The sequence below is a fragment of the Panthera uncia genome, chromosome A2, assembly GCF_023721935.1.
Source record: "Panthera uncia isolate 11264 chromosome A2, Puncia_PCG_1.0, whole genome shotgun sequence".
In the NCBI taxonomy this organism is placed as follows: domain Eukaryota; kingdom Metazoa; phylum Chordata; class Mammalia; order Carnivora; family Felidae; genus Panthera; species Panthera uncia.
The window spans coordinates 33978005-33995704 of record NC_064816.1 but is presented as its reverse complement, the minus strand read 5'-3'; the positions used below and the strand labels follow the sequence as shown (position 1 = coordinate 33995704).

Here is a 17700-nt window from a genome sequence, read left to right as displayed (position 1 = left end):
CCCCGCCCCCGAACACGCGTGAGTGCGCGCGCACACACACACACACACACACACACACACGGTGACTACTGGTGCATTCTTCTTTCCTGGGAGACGGGAGGGCAAGGTATTGCCTTTTTAGTTCATCAGTCTACTCCCACAGTCTAGAATAGTGCCCTGAACATAGATAACACTTAATGAATATTTGCTGAATAAACAGACATTATTTTAATTCTAAAATGCACTATAGGGTACCAGTCAGGAATCCGTTTTGCATAACAGATTGCAGGCAATTTGAGGGTAGAGGACACATCTTCTTTACTTTTTGCATCTTTAGACCAGAGCCAGGTACCTGGCATGGAACAGATGCTCCTGAATAAATAAAACAGTCTAAGCTTATCTTTTTAGCTACATCCATGCACTTTATATTCAAAAGCTTAGTTGGCCTAATTGTACAATTATTTATTCTGAGACAGCTTAAGATCAAAGTGTTACCCTAAAAAGTCTTGTTCTAAACGTAAGACTTTAGACAGGCTTGGAGTGGAGAGAATCTGCTTGGAGTGGGAATCTCACTGTTGCTGATTAGGCAGTTCTGCTAATAGCAGAATGGGTGTTGGGGGTTCCCACTTTATGCCAGGGAGGTTGCTGCAAATTTACCAATGTTTTCCACCGTTAGCATTGTTGGTCGATTCAGAGTCACTCATCAGGGAGAAGGTGAAATTCTAAAATTCCAACAGTTGATGGTTCTCCATGCACAAGATAGCAAAACTTCTGGGAATTCATCTATGTTCAAATTCTCTTTTAGGCTGCTGCACTGTGGCCTGAACTTAATCCTTTTCACTACCCATTATGGACAACTGTACGAAGAGTTCATGTATGACCAACTACTCTTCACTTATCCATAGAATGGAAGAAAAGGGACCCATACACTTCAAAATAGTGGCATATGTAGAGCAGCATTTAAATCAATGACTTTCAAAGAGATCTTATCGAGTCTGGAGAACACAATACATTCCCAAAATGATATACCTCAGAGAATCTACAAAGGCCTTTACAATCATTAACGGTGCATTGGAGTGGGGGGAGAGGAGTTAATCTGTTTTATTTCAGATGGGTGGGAAAATTAAAATCAGAGGAGAAATATAGACCGTCTGCAAAGTGGATCATTCTACGTGAACATTTGAGAGCCAACCATAAGCACTGATATCAATTTCCCCATGTAGACACTTCTTACACCACAATCTCACACACACACACACACACACACACACACACACTGCAAAAATAATGGACGTGGTAGATGAGATCATGAGGTGAAAAACTAAGAACAAAAACAAATGGAAAGGGGAAACAATGTAATGAAAAAGAAGAAATTCTTCAAAAAGGAGAATTGACTGAGGTCACAAAAACTGGAAATGTTCTACACGATATACCCAGGGCAATTACCCAAGGCAGGACAAAGGGATCTATTCAAACCTTGCTTGATGACATGTCCATGATGCAGTGTCAACATTTCGAGGAACAAGTTACAGTGCCTTCAAGGCCCTTTCCAGAATTCCACTTGAATATCTATAAACTCTGCAATAGTTCACCTACATTAAAAGATGTATTTTAAGATTCTGTTTGAAAAAAAATGCCATTCAGAAGCAGGACTTCCTATGACAAGCTTCTACTCCGAGTGAATTTTTATGGCCAAATTAGAAACCCTGGAAAATAGAGATTGTACTGGAAATGCTGACTCAGCAGTAAATTGCAGCAAGGCAATGGGATACTAATTTAATGATGCTAGACCTGAAATGCATCGTTCCTGAGATTAGCATATCTGTTATAGAATAAAAAAGAAGAACGATCAGCAACCCAGCTAAAGCATTTCACTAGCGGTCAGCAGAAAGGAGATTTTTGCATAAATGCAAGATTGGGAGATAAGGTCAGGAGATTTAAAAGGGATTATACAGTTTATAGATCTAAGAGTTTGAGCTATGTAACTCCAGATTGCATTCAGTCTCTGTATGCCTAAATTGTTCCAGAAGGATGTTCTTTAGTACAGTCCCTGGCAGATTTAGACACTGCTTACATGGTCATTCCCATCTTTCTAGTAGATCTTCCAGTTTATTGGCAAGAATTAAGTCTCTTTAATTAGCTCATCTATCAGAAATTTATTTAGCATCCACCCTATACTAGGAACAGGAATACCCGGAGGATCAAGATCCAGCTTCTATCCTCAAGAACATCAACATTTACAAGGGAAGTACAGTCAGCACAGCAAGTGATTTCAGCCCGGAGTCAATTGCGCAAGATAGAAGTAAGTAGAGAGGACTATGGGAATACAGAAATGAGATACTTAGCCTAGGTTGGGGGAGATCAATGAAATCAAGCGTTTTTAGCCTCACCTCAAGGGTCGTAAGGTTGACTCAGCCTTTAGCATACTTTTTCCAGAATAATTAACACATTCCAAGTATAGCATCAATTTTAGACTTTAAAACCAGTTTAATGTGTATAGGTAGAACCTCCTGATGAAGTGGAGAGAGTAGGTCTTGGTCTTAGAATCAGATCCAGGCTTCAAGCTGAGTCTCTACCTGCTAGTTGAAAGGTTTTCTGCAATTTATTTCTTCAGTTCCTATGAAATAGGAATATTATCAACTTATATGAACTCTGAGATTTGAAGGAGATAATATATATAATGCACCTGACAGCACCAAAAATGGACCCAGTAAAATGGTAGCTCCAATATTTGTTCTGCTGTTGTACCTGCGGAGCTGCTATGCTTACCACTATTATTAAGATACAAATATAGTTTTTCAAGTTGAAGTCAACAAGCACAAAATTTTCATGGCTCTACATTTATTCCTACATTTCTTAATGTATTATTGAAGGATCCTGTTCATCAAAATAGTATCGGGCAGAACTTTCTAATAAACTTTTTACTGATGAAAACATTTACATAGGTCACTAGCCACATGTGGCTGGCTGTTCAACGCTTGAGATTTCCCTAGTATGAAGAATCGGATTTTAATTTTTATTTCATTTTAATTAATTTAAATATTTAAATAACCATGCTATGGTCTGTTGGTTTATCCAAAGATGATGTCAGCAGGAGGTGGGGTCTTTGAAAGGTGCTGAAGTCATGAGGGTAGAGCCCTAGGAATTAGGATTAGTGTCTTATAACAGAGGCTCCAGAGAGATTCCCTAGCTCCCTTCTGCTATGTGAAGCCACACGAAGTCTGTGACCCTGAAGAAGGTCCTCACCTGACCACATGTGTGCTCTGAGACTTCAGAACTGTCTGGTATTTTGGGAGTCTAGTACTTTGGCATAGGAGCCTGAATAGACTAACACCAACCATGTGTATGGCTAGTGGCTACTGGATTTGACTTCCTAATTCTAGGGCAGTTGTTAAACAAAGTTACCAGGATTTCACTGTAGGCCCAGTTAATCAGGAAGAATGATGAGAATTTGCATTGATATGTAACCTAATAGAAGATTCTTAAGAATGCCGATGTTGAGAACGACAGTTCTATTCCTCTGTGTGGTTTTGATTTTGTGGCTATGTGTTTGCAGAAGGGCTCTGAGGTATTAATTAAATAAAATATATTTTCCTGGAGGGTATCTCTATGCTAGGCTCTAGAAGTTGAACACAGCCTACGGGTAAGGTCTGTTTTCTCTTTTATAGAAATTTTGGAATTCTTAAAAAATTTTCTATTTATTTTGAGAGAGACAGAGAGACAGAGAGACAGAGAGAGAGAGCTGGGGGATGGCAGAGAGAGAGAGAGAGGCAGAGAGAAAATCCCAAGCAGCCTCCACAAGTACAGACCCTGACATGGGGCTCAAACTCATGAACTGTGAGTTCATGACCTGAGCTGAAATCAAGAGCTGGAGGTTTAATCAACTGAGTCCCCCAGGCACCCAAGAAATTTTGCTATTTTGTAAACTAGTTAAGACATACACAACAATTAGGAAAGAAAAACTATTTTTAAAGTAGGTGAAAAAGTAATATATACAAATAGGTTGTGAGTGGAGGGTCTCTCCCGTAGAGTTATCAGAGAAACCATCAAAAGCAAGCAAGTATGAAAACAGAAACTACAAGGGCAAGAGTGAGTGTGGTTGGAACGAAAATTTGTTGACAACTAGGAAACTACCAACAGTCTTAATTTTCTCACCTAATAAAAGGGAGATATGTAATAATAAATACTAATTGAGCACGTACTTTATGCTGAGACACTTGACCACATCATCTAACTCTCCCCAAGACTTTACAAGTAGCTTCTACCATCACATTCCATTTCACATCTGAAGACAGTGAGTTAAATAAGTTTCTCAAGATCACAGATTTTGTTTAGTAAGTGGTATCAATCTAGGCTAGAGAAAATGGTAGATCCAGGGGCCAAAGGAAGCCATTAAATCTCAATTGAGCTAAATTTAAGTACTCCTCTAATATTCATCATAGAGGTTCTATTTAAAACACACAAAAAAAGATGGAAACAACACTATCAACAACAAAGATAACAGGTGTCACTTCCTGGGCACTTACTGTTGCCAGGTATTCTGCTAGAATCCCTGAATTCTCCTGACAATCCTCAAAGACAGGCACTGAACAATGAGGGGAACAAGAAAATGAGCAAGCATGTTCCTCAAGAGCCTTGGGGGAAGAACCATGCCAAGCGACGAGAATTTTTTCCTCTTCAGTACACAAATAGGCTCTTTCATTTAGATCACCAGTATAGAAAAGCATCCAACGGGGATGAGACACATAAAATACTCAGGTAATAGTGTTGACATTAGAGTACAGTTCAAGCTTTTGCACTGAAATAACATTTTATTGATTCCTTAAACATGGAGGTTGTGCCTTTCACCTCCGGGTCATAACGGTGAATTCGGGAAGTTCTAGGGGCACCTTTTGATATGTCAGCAGCTGCTTAAAGTTTTCCATTGTAAGATGTTAAGGAATTTCCACTCCCCCCCACACATGTACCCACTCCCCATTTTTGATCCCCAAAAAACTGGGACCAGATCTATAAAGATTACAAGTTGTTTTCTTTGCTAATACAAACACAAATATTTACCTCAAAGTATGGTTTATACAATAAAAACCATTATACCAAGACACTAATGATACCTGGGGATTGATTTCTTTGTCTCCACAATCTTTTGAACATTAGACAATGTTATCTATTATGCGTAGGGTTTCAAACAGAGTGCATAGTTTTTAATTAGAGCTGCATGTAGGATTCTTACTTTGACAGTGACCAATGTTAAATGTATTTTAACAATTATAACTGCTCTATCACCCCTATCTCCCAGATTTATTTTTAGGACAAGGCAAAGTTAAAACTTTCATTCCAATTTTATTGTCCCTCAAATAACCACGAGTAACTATTCACCCTTCTGGGTTCTATCCATATCTTAACATGTGCAGGCTGTAAAATGTAGGTTTATTACCAGAATGTCAAACTACAGAAAATACATAGGAAAAAAAAATTATGATTCTACACAGCATCATAGAACCCAGAGATCATCTACTTGTTTATTGGCAAATCATTTAAATTTATACAGCAGCTACTAATTCTTGAGATGAGCTGTTCAGAATACTGAATTGAGGACAATTTTGAGATTGGCTTCCTGGAGAAAGAAGGTGCAGGGATGAATTAGTGATGTCTGCCATAATGAAAGCGACAGAAGTGATGGTAGAATTCACTTGCAACCCATTTTGTTCACACTGTGACTTTAGTAATTAAGAAAGTGGGTCCCCATGGTTTTGTCATCTACCCAAGGTTGTACAGCAAGAGTAATGTATAAAGATGCTTATCAGTTAACTCCCACATCACATGTTTGCCCACTCTATCAACCTGCAGTCATGCTATGCATTTTTTTTTTCTCCCCAACCAACAATACTTACTTAAAATCCAGCTAAACGCACTGGAAAAGGCTGATCAATACATAGACGAGAGCAGTCCTTCAGAAGATTACACAGAAAGAAAAATAAATTGCTATGCCCTTGAAAGAAAAGCTACTTTTATTTAAGTTAATAAAGCTTTATTTGTTCTCCAGCCGTTAAGTTTATAGAAATTAAAAGTCTTGACTATTTGTCTTTTGCCAACATGAATTTAAAAGTGGCTTTAAAAAATCTCATTAACATTGTACTTTTTTTTTTTTCTGTCCCAAGCTGATTCAATACAAAACAGATTACCTCCTGTCTGTGCCACTAAAGTGCACATAAATATTTTACAAACCAATTTATCTAAAAATTTTGTCATTCCTCATTCTGAGTCTGGACACAGAGCTCACTATAAAGCACTTTAGGTTTTCCAGATAACATAATCATTCAGGCAAGAGTATATTATATTTCCTTCTTTTGATTCTCGCCTGGGCTCAAAATATTCCTTTTGGTGTGTTTTCAGAATTTCGCTATGTCGGATAGGTACAAACACAGTTAATGGGACTTCCAGAGAATGACCAGAATATACTTAAATGAAGTAATTTAATAGTCAGAATACTGATAGAGTCCACACTTTTGAGCCATAGGGGAAGAAGAAAATAAACTTAGCTTTTACTGATTCAGGTGGGAAAAATTATAGTCCTAATGTGAAAAGACTGATCTAGTTCACCAAGAAACACATGCAGACAAGAGCAGAGGAACCTTCAGTACTGAAGTTAGGAAAACAAAGTTAATGGTAGTAATCTTGAGGTATTTTATCAATCAAAAGTAATGTGAGGTGTCTGTTGCCTCTAGATCAGGGCTAGTCATAGGGGAGGCACTCAGCAATTGTGTGTTGAATGACTAGGTGATTGAACAACAACAACAAAACCCACTCCCTTTCCCGGGGCTTGGAATTTCTCCCTTCTGTCACCACCCGGCTTGGCTGACTTCTAAAGGATGCATGTATTCCCAGTTCCAACTGCAGGAGTCTCTCCTTGCCTCTCTACATGCAAAATGCCCTGACCTGCTACAAAACACATGAAGGTTCAGCATACATTTATTTAAATTATATGAAATCACAGTATTTATTTTGCAAAAAAAAAAAAAAAAGATAAGAAGTGTGCAAATGAAAGAGAAAATGGGAAAAAATAATTTGATTGCAAATTCGGGATGTCCTCTCATATTTAGGCCATCTCATCTCAGAGTAGCATTCCAGGGTTAAATGCTCTAGTTTTTATATGCAAGCCAAAGACTTCATCTTATACAGAATGGAACAAAGAGAAAACAAACTTCACTAACTCTAACAACTCGGCTGGGCGGGCCTTTTTGATTTATGAGCCCTCACACCCATCTCCATTGTGGCATTAAATAGGGCCACAATGTATCTAATACCTCTGTCATCAAGATTCACTGAAGGCACATTTGCATCATTTTTATGAGCTATTTATACGATTTACACGTTACAAGTTGAATCTGAAATCAACCCCAGCACAAGATGCCATGCCACTCTACTGTACATGTTATACGTTCAAGGACAGCACAGTTAATGAAAAGGGGAGGGGCGCCTGGGTGGCTCAGTTGGTTAAGCATCTGACTTCGGCTCAGGTCACGATCTCACAGTCTGTGAGTTTGAGCCCCGAGTTGGGCTCAGCTCGGAGCCTGGAGCCTGCTTCAGATTCGGTGTCTCCCTCTCTCTGCCCCTCCCCTGTTCATGCTCTGTCTCTCTCTGTCTCAAAAAGAAATAAACATTAAAAAATTTTTTTTAAAAAAGGAGGATTCCCAAGGAATGCCGGGAGAACCTCCACTTGGACCCCGCAGTAGAGTAGGCAGGCACTTCTGAACAGACAATGCTGCAGAGCAACTTCAGGCAGACACATGCCAGCCTAAAAGACGTGCTGAAATCTGAAGCCTATTTCCTATCAATCTTGGGCTGTCAGGAGGATAAAGATCCAGCAAAGCTGTTTGTCTGGGATTTCGATATTCAGGTTGCTCTTCAAGGTAGATTTTGTAAAGGGATTGGGGGAAGCCTCTTCATGGATTTTAATTTCAGCTGATTCTTACTGAAAGGTATTGATTGATCTCTGGAACTTGTTAAGTGCAAGGTGGAGATAATGGCTCTGATTTCACAGCGAAGAGACCCAAAGTGAAACCCGCCCAGCGCTCATAGTGGCTCTTCTTGTGCCAAAAAACACGAGACAGTTTTTCATGACTATAGCACACTACTTTCAAACCAAGGAGGTTGGTTGTTGGTAAGGAAACCAAAGGTATTATGCGGCTATCCGCCTAGCAGTGGCGGATGCTAAAGACAGTTCTAAAATGAAATTTGCAGTCACAGGTATTCAGAGATAAGCTAAAGATGCCAGCCCTATTTGGAAATGACTAAAGACAGCACATAGGATTTTTTTTTATTATCTTGGTTAAATTAATAGGAAACATAAAACCTGGGAGATGAGACCATAGGCTTTCTTTGTCCTTTCTATTGATTGGATAAAGGGTCCCAAAGGACTCAAAAGTATTTAAAAATAAACAAACTGTATTTTTCTCCTGTTTGTTACCCGTGCCTTGCAAGCAAGACTTTTTCCCTCCTCTCTACCGCAGTTGGCAGAAATTAGTTTCCAGTTAAAAAATAAGGCTTATTGGGGCACCTGGGTGGCTCAGTTGGTTAAGCGGCCGACTTCAGCTCGGGACATGATCTCGTGGTCCGTGAGTTCAAGCCCCGCGTCAGGCACTGTGCTGACAGCTCAGAGCCTGACGCGGGGCTCGAACTCACGGACTGTGAGATCGTGACCTGGCTGAAGTCGGACGCTAAAAATTTTTTTTTTTTTAATAAAAAAAATAAAAAATAAAAAAATAAGGCTTATTTATCAGATATTCATGATAAAGTGGCGATCGTTATTATTGCAGTTACTTTTAATATCTCTTGCCAATGCTCTACTTTCTCGTTTAAGATCATGGACCTCACGAAGTTTCCTACCTGCCACTGAATACATTGACCTCAGAATGAGTTTCGACGTGAAACTCCAGAACCCATTTTGAAGCACAGAGACAGCAGGCAAAAATAGAAAGAAGCTAACAAAGATAACCGTGATGAAGAAACAACAGCTTTCCCAGGCCCTTTCTGAATACGCATCGAATGCATGTTTTCCATAGCATACTGACTGCTTCTGAGATAAAGTTGAATTAAAACGCAAGGACCAGGCTAAGATAACCCTACAGTGCAATAGAAGAGTTAGTTAATATTGCAAAAAAGAACCTGAGAACGTTTCCCTCAGGGTTTCTTAAGTCAGAAAATAGCAGTGGTTAAAGGGTGATGGAATTAATATATCTGAGTTCTAACTCACCTCGCTCATTTATTAGCTAAAAATCTCCTGGAAGTAATTTCTCTGTGCCTCAGGTTTCATCTACAAAATGGGTATGTTAGTATCTGGCTCAAGGTGAGGGAGGACATAAATTAAAGCTAGCACTGGATTTACGGTTTTCCCTGGCACATTATTCATATTCCAAAGATTATAGCTGTTATTGTAGAAATGAAAATGAGGATAATATTGATCATTTCACAGCTTATTCATGGTCAATCATCCTAGCTGAAAATGTAGGTTACTGAACTGTTTCCTATTTTGCATACAATACAGATAAAACAGGTTAGCATTAATGAATCACTTCAGTGTAGAGCAGACATTTTTTTAATTAAAAAAATTTTTTTAATGTTTATTTTTGAGAGACAGAGCATGAGAGGGGGAGGGGCAGAGAAAGAGGGAGACAGAATCCGAAGCAGGCTCCAGGCTCTGAGCTGTCAGCACAGAGCCCGACACAGTGCTCAAACCCATGAGCTGTCAGATCATGACCTGAGCTGAAATCCAACGCTTAACTGACTTGAGCCACCCAAGCGCCCTATGGCAGACATTTTAATAAGCAATGTTGATGCATTTTCTCAGTCGGCACAACAGGCATGTTAGCCATCTTGCCGATGAGGAAACTGAGGCCTAAGAAATCACGTAATTCACCTGAAGCGTGACACTTGAAGCAAAGCCAGAGGAAAATAAACAAACAAGCCAGCAAAAAAGCAACTCTGATTTCAAATCCAATGAGTATGACCACTAAGAGAACACTTCATAAATTCATACTGCATGCCTACCTTTGGATGTTCATCCTCGTTTCCCAGAGACTCTGGTTAGAGGGAGTAAGCCAGAAAGCCAAACGCTCAAAGGTACCATGGCTGCTGGTCTAACAGTCTCTGCCTTCTTCCAGACTTAACTCAGGATCCCAGATGCTCTTCTTTGCTTCTGTGTCAGAAACACCAGGCCGGCGCTTAGGCTTTATTTACCCCATCCCCATCTACTAGCTTACTGTGCTGCAGATCTTAGTTCCTTCAAAAGCACTCAGCATCCAAAACGGTATCCTGGAGGCGAGCGCAGCCTGCTTGACCCTGGGGTTTAGAGCAGCCAGGTAGTTGCAGGGGAAAAAAAGCAATAACCTAATTACTGCAACCACCTGCTGCCCTGGCTTTTGTGTTCCTGACTGCAGGCAGGTGCTAAGCTGGCATGCTTGGATCAATTAGAAATTGTAACTGAAGCTGACTGCAATTAATTATATAACTTTAAGCTGTTCAAGCTTAATACCCGCTCCCCCCCCCCCAAATTACTTCATGAAACTGGGCTATAGCGGATTGCAGCAAATAAAGAAAAAGAGCCAGGAATGAGGTTTCTGTAAGTGTTGTCTTCAGGTGTGGATCATACCCAATCTTCATATGTCATGTGCATGGCCAACTTGTTCCATTTACCCATTATTAACGAAATGATTCGTGAATTTCCAGCTTGTGGCCCAAGACTGAGAAGTGTGGCTGTTCCTCTCACAGACTGCGAGGGAGGTGACTTCTCCCTTGGGCCGTGCTGTGATGGTCTTCAGTGAGGTACAGGGCAGTGCAGTAGATTAGGGACTATGGGACGGTAGGGATCAAGGTTTGAGTTCTGGCTCCGCCCTTAGGCAACGGGATAAGGGATAACCTCTACCCCTGCTTCCTCATCTGTAAAATAGGGATAATATTAACACTGGAGAAACTCATCAAAACAGAGTATACACACTGATGGATGTGCTGTCTGGCATAAATTGATGCTTGATAAATGCTGATATGCCACCACCGGCTGCTAACCTTTGCAAATTTCAGGGGATGAGCAAACCTACTGAGGCTCTTTCACAGTGATAGCTCCCCCACTGACCAGGAACTACAGTGTGATACGGTCGTATCTATGGTACCTGGGCTCTTGTCATGGACTATACCCAATAAGGTGTGTGTCCAGCAACCAGAAATGTAACTTCTTCCAATCCCATTTTCCACATCTTAAAGTAAAGAGAAACGTTACCTGTTTCATAGGGTTGCTTCAATGACTAAATGCCATAGGGCAGGGCTCTGATAGGCATAAACATTAGCAAGACATGCTAACATTTACTCATGGCAAAATAATTTCTTGGAATTATAATTTGTATTTTTTTCTCTTGGCATGTTCCCCTGTCTTCATTCCACAATGGTAGCCAAGCCGGTCAAGGCTTCTCGCTTCAGGAATCTTGGTAAGGCTGAAAATATCGGTCAAACTAAATGTCCCAAGGGCACTAGGTGAGTGGGTGCGGGTCGGGGCAGGTGAGGGCTGAGAAGTCTTGTGAGAATGGCAGAAGTTCTGCAAGAGAGAGGAGAACCAGCCCCAGACCAGGAAAGAGAAAGGATGTCTGTGAGTCTCCAGAGCAAGGAAATCTACATGTGTTCTCTGGCAAAGCCTGGAATACTAGCAAGAACATTAGGTAGATAGCTATATGCTGCCCTGAGAAAGATGAACTGAGAACATCATGGTTTCCAGCCTCAGCATGAATCCCCACAGGGGTAGGAAAGAAGAAAAACATGAGCCTGGAAGAAATGGCATGAGTTTGAGTAAGAGGATGGGAAGGGTGTTAGCTGCAATCCTAATAAGCTAATGAGGCCCCCTTTGGCAACAAGTTACCTAGATTTTACTATAATCTAGAAGCAAGAGGAGTGAAGATTATATAGTTGGAAGTGGGTGAATACTATTAAATCCATTTCCTTTTCTTGAACACACAGAGAAACTACCTTTACCAGCCTTCCTTGTGGTTAAGGTGGGTCATCGCAGTTAGATGTGGCCAATGGAAAATGAGGAGACGTGATGTACACAAGTCCCAGGCCTCTAAAACCCTTCAGGTGATGTGTCATAGTCTTTGCCCATTAGCTGACTCTATGCATAGGATGCAGTTAGAGAATGGATGGAAGGATAGAGAATCCTTGAATTGCCACATGAAAAGTCACTTGCCAAATATGTAATCAGAGTATGAAAAGACTAAGAGCGGCACCTGGGTGGGTCAGTCGGTTAAGCATCTGACTCGATTTCCACTCAGATCATAATTTCACAGTTCGTGGGATGGAGCTCCTTGTTGGGCTCTGTGCTGACAGCGAGAAGCCTACTTGAGATTCTCTTTCTCCCTCTCTCTCTGCCCCTCCCCTTCTCACACTCTGTCTCTCTTTCTTCAAAATAAATAAACATTAAAAAAATTTAAAAAAAGAGTATTTAATGCAAGCCATTCTAATAAATGGCATTCAATTTTTGTGGGGTTAATAGCATATAAATTTATCTCTTAGTCTTTTTAAACAATTATTTTTCATTTTGAGAAAGAGAGACAGAGTGTGAGAAGGGGAGGGGCAGAGAGAGAGGGAGACACAGAATCCGATGCAAGCTCCAGGCTCGGAGCTGTCAGCACAGAGCCTGGAGCCTGCTTCAGATTCTGTGTCTCCCTCTCTTTCTGACCCTCCCCCGTTCATGCTCTGTCTCTCTCTGTCTCAAAAATAAATCAACATTAAAAAATTTTTTTAAATAAAATGCCTGACATAGAATTTTTTATCAGCCCTAAAAGGTGTAGGATAGAAAACAGAATTGAAGTTGATTTAAGACAAATAATCAAATACATGTCATACGTGAATTTGTGCATAACTTTATTACAAAAAGATGGATTTTACACGCAGCAAACTAAGAAATACGTGGGCAAAAAGAGTTACAAAAGGCAAGTCGTTTACACCATGGGTTGTTCTGATAACAACTCAAGAAGTCATATGACAGGGTTCTCTCCAGAAACACACCAAGGTTGGGGTGACTGTCCCTTAGTCATCTCACCACGAGAGTGCCCACAGATCACAACACCATCTGACTCAACCACCTCTATGAAGTCCTATCTGCAAATATGCATGATGCTACTAATACCTGCAGGTATGAACAGGCAAAATGGACTTGTCTCCGAGAGCTCAATTTCAAAGCCCTCCAAAGCTGTAAATGAGCTTTTCAAACTCTAAGAAACACCCTCATTTCTATCTGTATCTTGCGGCTTTGCAAACAAAGTTCTCATTCCCTCCAGCCCCTCATCTTTCCACGTTTTCAGCTTCTAATTATGACCTTCCCGTTCTCCCCAACCTGCAGCAGTTTCTAATTGGTCCTTGAAAGTGTCCTGTGACCTGTAATAAACCATTTTATCCATTCCAGTGATTTGAAGCATCTGGGAAATAAATTCTATTAGAATGCTAATTGGGCCTGATGTGAACAGTTCACTATTGATCTATGAGGAGACATACCTGACACAGCGCCGGATCGTGTTAGACTTCGTGACATTTAAAAATATTTGCTGAGAAAATTATGCTACACCCAGTCACCTGGGAGAAAATGACAGCTGAGCTTTGAACAGAGTATAGCTCATTTTATCTATTCATTGGCAAGAAGGATATCCATTGATTTTCGTGCTCACCATTTACCCCTCTTGCTTGTAGTAGCAAGACCCAACTTTCCTTTAAGAACCAAGCCTTCCTCACTTGGTTCATGAGTGACTGATTCCCCCTCTCACTGCCTCTTTCTCCTAGGTTCAGGGCTGTGTACAAGATCCAGTTTGGCCATACTTGGGGAGCATGGCATGCCCTAGCTTCTATTTGGTTCGGGAAGATTATGGCAGCAATCTGGGCCCAAGTCCTAGGGTTTTTGAAGGAATTATGTTGAAAGATGTACTCTTCCCACCAAAGTTCTAACCTGACAGAAGAGAAGCCTGGAGGTGGTGGGGGGGCCACCTCATCACTGATGGGAAGTGGCTACTTAAGAATGAAGCCAAAAGGAAGAGAGGAGCACCAAAACATGGAGAGAAGGGGGTTCCTGGTGATCATGTTTGAGCACCTGGGTGTAGCTGTATTGCACATAGTCAAATGAATCTCCTTTGATGCTTCATCCCGTTTGAACGGGGGTTCTCTAAAAGCATCCAGCCTAAAACCATGGGACTGAATTAAACTGGCAACATCAGATTTTCATAGAGGTGGTGTATTCAGTCATCATTTACTTCTGGGCGTCCAAAATCGTCTCACTCGCTGCCTTGTACCAATGTGACCATGGTTACACTGTTACTCTTCAAGGGACTTTTCAAAAAGTATGCAATTTTTACCTGAGTAAAATTTATCTGCTTTCCAGGGAGAGTTGGGAACATTTTGAAAAATTATAGATTCCTAAGCCGTATATGGGCAGATTCTGATTTAGGAAGTCTTTTGAACATTCCACAACTCAGCATTTTCAACAAGCAGCCTAGATGATTCTGATACAGGTAGCCACATTTTAAGAAATATTACTGTGACGCACAGATCAGAACTGAGGGACTCAAGTCATATTCATGTAAATTTCAAGTCCTGGTTTCTACTGCCTACGAAGTATACCTTGGACGAATGGCTTAATCTTTCTTTGCTTCTGCTTCCTAGTTTACAAATGAAGATAATAAAGCCATCATAGAGGGCTTTGCAAGATCATGTTTGTAAAGAATTTAGCGCAGTCTATCATACCAGTAAAGGCTCCATTGAATGGTATCTGTTGGTAATTCATTTGCATGGATTAGCTTCTCAGATAAACCAGTTATTACTCCTTAGAATTCAGCAGCATATAAGACCTGGTAACAATGAGACAGAGGGTATAAAGTTTTGGTGCAGAAAAAAGGAGGCAGCCTTTACTTTTCACCGTGATAAATGTTCTGGTTTACAAAGAACAGGAAAATTGTAAGGGAAAAAATATCTATCTTATCTATTATTGGGCCAAAAAACCCTTAGGGCATTATGCTTGCCAATATGATTTTATTCTTCCCACCAAAAACTTCCGTACATTAAATAATAACTACCCAGACACAAAAGTGAATGAGGCGATGGGACCAAAATAGCATCACAAAACATGTTGCCCCTTGTGTAACAGGTGGGGATGTATTCGAGGGGGGATGTAAATGGTGAATGTGGTGGAAGGAATAAAGAGGACACCTGAAAGATGTAAGTTTGTATGGCATCCAGATATGGAGGATAGGCTTTGGAGGAGGGCCAGCCATCTTGGGTTTAAATCACAGAAGCCCCATTTATTAGATTGAGCCATCATGTTAATGAGGCACTTAGCCTCCAGTTCCCAGGACATAAGAAAAAATGAAGCCAATCTTGTTAGGTTATATTGAGGACCCAGTGAAATAATGATGTAAATGTCTAATAGAAGGCTTGACATATGATCTATGCTCTGAAATGTAGCCATTATTATTATTTATAATTAATAATAGTATTATAATAACAATAGTATTGTTTAGTATAACAATATTATTTACGATAGTAATTAATATTATTGTTGTGGGTTTTTGTGGAGATTTTTTTTAAATGGCAAGATGAGGGGGTGCCTGGGTGGCTCAGTCGGTTGAGCATCTGACTTTGGCTCAGGTCGTGATCTCCCGATCCATGAATTCGAGCCCCTCATCAGGCTCCAGCTCAGAGCCTGGAGCCTGCTTCGGATTCCGTGTCTCCCTCTCTCTCTGTCCCTCCCCCGCTCACACTCTCTCTCTGTCTTTCTCAAAACTAAATAAACATCTAAAAAAATGGCAAGATGAGGATGTTTTGCAGGAAGAAAAAGGATTCAAAACATTGGATATTTCTGCAAGCATTGACAGTGAGGAGAAGTAATAATTATATACACCCCAACCTATCAATTTCAGTACACTGGGGGGGGAAAAACAAGAGGAAGGCTAAAACAAGTACTCGCTGTCAGTCACTGTTGCACTCCCTCATTTCATAGGTGAGGACTTGGTTGGCCTTTGCCCACAGACATGTTGGGCAAACCACGGCTCTGACTCTAAGGATCTCCACTGGCTATCTCCAAAATCCATGTTTTAATGATTAGCCTTTGCTGCCATAACAGTTGCAAAAAAAATCAATTCGACAATTTTTTTCCTTTTCTAAAATGCCTGGTTTGGGGCTGATAAAGCAATGATTTAAGTCAATGGCCGAGGGGGGAATTCGAGTATGTTCTTAAAGGATAATCACCAGGCTCCTTCTTGGGACGCATCTGTTTTGAACAAATTTCTCCATTCTGTGCTAATTAAACAAGGAGGTGTACAAAACATGAACAGTGGAAACTGGAAACCAGCTCCATTAGTTTCTGTATCTTTGGTAACTACAGGTGTGTGTTAATGAATTACACGACTGGTAAAATAAAATTAAAGGCAGCTGCACGTGTTTACAAAACTGCAGCCACAAATTACAGGGATCTGTAGCATCCATAATTCATCCATAATTGACAATTTTCATATTACTGGAATAGAGAATCGAGTCATGCAGATGATTACAGTATTTGCCTCTCAGCACTAGAGATTCTGCTTCATTTTTCATGCAGCATCTCAAATGAAATAAATCACAGCTTTTACATGGAGCTGGACGTCAGGGTAAAGGACCAAAGTATTGCAGACAACCTACCCCCGAGTTCCACCTCCTATGCTTCCGACTTCTGACTCCCTACTATTCCCTATGTTTGCTTACCCACCAGCTTCAGAAACACATGAGCTGAGTCTGGTCTAGATACTGCTACCCAAGTCTAGAAACGAGAGCTAAGTTTTTAAAAAACGCTACGCCTCAGTCTCTTCGAGTATTAACAGAATGACAAGAGTGCCTACCTCACAAGGTCATTAAGTTTGAGTTCACTGAGTTGATATAGCTCTTCCCATAAGCAACCTGAGGTGATCCCTGAAAATAGTGTGCTATTCACTTGACCCAGAAAACCCTACAAAATCATGCAAATCAAGAGGTCCCGATCTTCGTGTTCACTTTAGGAACACATGTGCAACTGCCCAGGCCATCAAGGGTACGCACATCAGAAAAGCTCCCAAGTATCTGAAGGATGTCGCTTTGCAGAAGCGATGTGGGCCATTCCATTGCTACAAGCTACAATGGCAGAGGTGACAGGTGCTCCCAGGCCAGACAGTGGGGCAGGACACAGGGTCAGTGCCCAAAAATAGTGCTGAATTTTTACTGCACATGCTTAAAAACGCATGCAAATCCCCCAAGATGCGGTGTAGAACTTACAGGGTCCACGGTCAGATTAACCCACACATGAGCTCTCCCTGCCACACCGAGATGGTCCTCACTGAAAAAGAGCAGAATGTTCCTAAACCGGAAGAGGAGGTTGCACAGAAGAAAAAGACATCCCAGAAGAAACTGAAGATGCAAAAACTTAAGGTCCGGGAGTACATTGCTGCATAAGATAAATGCAAATAAAAGTAAAAAAAAATTGAGTTAATATAGGTACACTGCATGAAGATGGAGTAAAGGCTGGCACTAAGAGCTTAGTGAACGCTTAACTATTAACTTCTCCAAGCTTCAGTTTCCTGAGCCAGAAAATAGGGGTAAAAACATCACCTATCGCACATGGTTGGTAGGACAAGGAAGTGAGATAACACACGTGAATTGCCTAGTTTACTTCCAGATATGAGCACTCGGTTT

At 40.8% G+C, this 17700-nt stretch overlaps 1 protein-coding gene across 2 annotated transcripts in view; it reads right to left on the bottom strand.

Moving 5' to 3' along the window:
* TAFA1 (TAFA chemokine like family member 1) overlaps positions 1-17700 on the bottom strand; it is a 507152-nt gene that overhangs the window by 363030 nt on the left and 126422 nt on the right. The window lies entirely within an intron of this gene.